Source organism: Petromyzon marinus, unplaced genomic scaffold, assembly GCF_048934315.1.
Source record: "Petromyzon marinus isolate PM22_M1 ecotype Great Lakes invasive population unplaced genomic scaffold, UKy_Petmar_22M1.pri1.0 PM_G_Scaffold_18, whole genome shotgun sequence".
Lineage (NCBI taxonomy): Eukaryota > Metazoa > Chordata > Hyperoartia > Petromyzontiformes > Petromyzontidae > Petromyzon > Petromyzon marinus.
Genome location: NW_027422739.1, coordinates 517,501 through 520,000, shown reverse-complemented (window position 1 = coordinate 520,000; position 2,500 = coordinate 517,501).

Genomic DNA, 2,500 nt, shown 5'->3' with positions numbered 1-2,500 from the left:
GTTCATAGACCGCATAATTTCCACAGAACATTCTCAGAATATCAAGAGAGAAAAGCAGCGTTCTGCGGGAAATCATCTTGGCCAGTGATGTCGTTCTGGGTTTGGTCAGGCCCAGGGAGGTAAGTACCTCGTTATTCTCAAGGGGCCACTTTCCTCTTGCCCCAACCGGGAATCCAAAGAATGTGACCTTGCTAGCCTTCGTCAGCACTTTGACTTGATCACCAAGAGGGGTATAGTACGAAACTTTGTGCGAGGCAGCATCTGACAAGGTATTCTTTGAAAGCTCAAAACGGACGGTGACATCGATCACAACCGCCTCCTCATCTTTTGCAAACACGAGGTCAGGCTTTCTCATCTCTCCCGTCTCGGATATGAACCGTGGCTCTTTGTATACAGACCAGCCCAATCTAGCCGCTTCGTCTGCCAGAATGTTACTGATCTTGTTATGTCGCGCAATTCTTGCTTTCTGTACTGCAGGACATTGACCGAGCATGTGCGAAAGGGACTCGAGTCTGGCAGAGCATTTCCTGCAGGAACGTAAGGCCCCATCTCTGCCTCTGTTCAAGCTTTCTCTTGTTGGGTAAATATTTGCCCTTAGTTGTAGTGCTGCGATAAAGAAGCATTGTTTAAAGCCGCACCATGGCCTCAACCAAGCATTACTGATTCTATCATGCGCAAAGTTTACAATGCCCCTTCCTTGAACCGGCTTTTCGCACCATCTCTGAAATTCATGCTCCCTCCAATCGCAGGGTCTCGGATATACAGGTTCTTTTGACACCGAGTCCCTGAGAACGAATGTTGGGATTGCATCACTGTCACCCCCTGCTCGTACCCACAAATTACGGTATTCTTCCTCCATACCCTGCGAGGACACAATATTACGGGTGATAGCATCGGACGAGTTTGCTATACGTTGCAGCCTTCTAACTTGAACCGAAGGGATTGTTTTTTCCAGTTTCAAGATGGCAAGGCCTCCGTCTCGGGCTCTGGCATATAACAGTCCATCACAAGTTGAAGCGGGAAGGTGGAGCCATCCTTTTACCGCCTTTCTAATCTCTTGGTCCAACCCACGGAGAGTTGATTGCTTGCAGTCCGAGTGGTCTGCAGGATATAACAATCTGGGTAGGGCATAGGCATTGAGTAGTTCAACCTTCTGAGTTGGCTTCAGAGGCGCCTCATCGATTTTCGAGATCCATGTCTTTAGCTGATAATGTAGATCAGGCTGTATAGTGCCAGTCCAAGGGCCAATTTTCAGACCAAGGTATTTCGTTGATTCATCAGGTTGGATCATATGGACATCTTTATTTTTGATAGTCCATGGGTCGCAGTTGTTCACCGTATATGAATCTTTGGTTGGGCTTATCATGAAGCCCTGGCACTTTCTGGCCTGAACCTCCAATCCCGATAGCCCACAAAATGATTCCAAGATCGCTAGATTGGCGGCCAGACCAACCCAAGATTCGCTCACCAACACCAAATCATCAGCAAACGCAAGAGCTGTCACGTGGTCGGTATCAATGGAGTACCCAACTCCGTGTGACTCTAGGGTGCATATCAAAGGGTCCATGGCAAGATTGAAGAGCAGGGGTGACATGGGGTCACCCTGTTTGACACCAACACGTATGCTAATTTCTCGAGTCGACTCGCCATTGCTTTTGAACGAGGTCGTACACCGATCGTAGGCGTTCTGGATGATGCCCACCACGTGTTCATCTACTTTCTTGTGCCTTAACACCCATAAAATATGAGCATGCGAAACCGAGTCAAAAGCTTTCGCTATGTCGATGAACATGACAGCCAACGGCCTGTGCAATTTCTTAGCGTGTCTCATAAGGTCCTGTAGCACCTTAAGATTTTCAGAGCAGCCAGATGCCGCTATAAAACCACGCTGCCTTGGGTTTAAGGGACAAGCACGAGCAAGACGTGCAGTCATTATTCTGGAAAATAATCTCAGAATCATTGAACCAATCGTTATTGGTCTCCAGTTCCCCAATTCTTTCAGCTTTTCATCGTCCATAACCTTAGGAATAAGAATCGTCCTATTCTTTTTCAACTCTTTGGGAATAATTCCTGTAATCATCCATGCATTAAATAGGGCTGTCAGTGTCCGACCCTCGGGGTCGGCAGCACAGATTGCAGCCCTTGTTAGGCCATCTGGCCCAGCTGCTGACGTTGGTTTAATGGCCCGTATGGCAGTCTGAACTTCCTCCACCGAAATTAGGGGCTCAAAGTATTCGTTATTTGCAACACCTGATGACTTAAATTGGCCCAGGCCATTGAATGGCAACACCTTCTCCCATTTTTCGCAGTAAAAACGATATACATCTGCGTTCGGGATTCGGCATTCATGACGTTCAGTGCCATCCAGGACTAAGGACGCAAGAAGAGAGCGGTTCTTAAAGAAGAGCTTCTGGTGCTTCATGAAGCTTCCTCGTTTTTCCGCTCTCTTCTTCATCCAAGATCGTGTGGGTAATATCCTGGGTTTAATAATGTCGTTCTC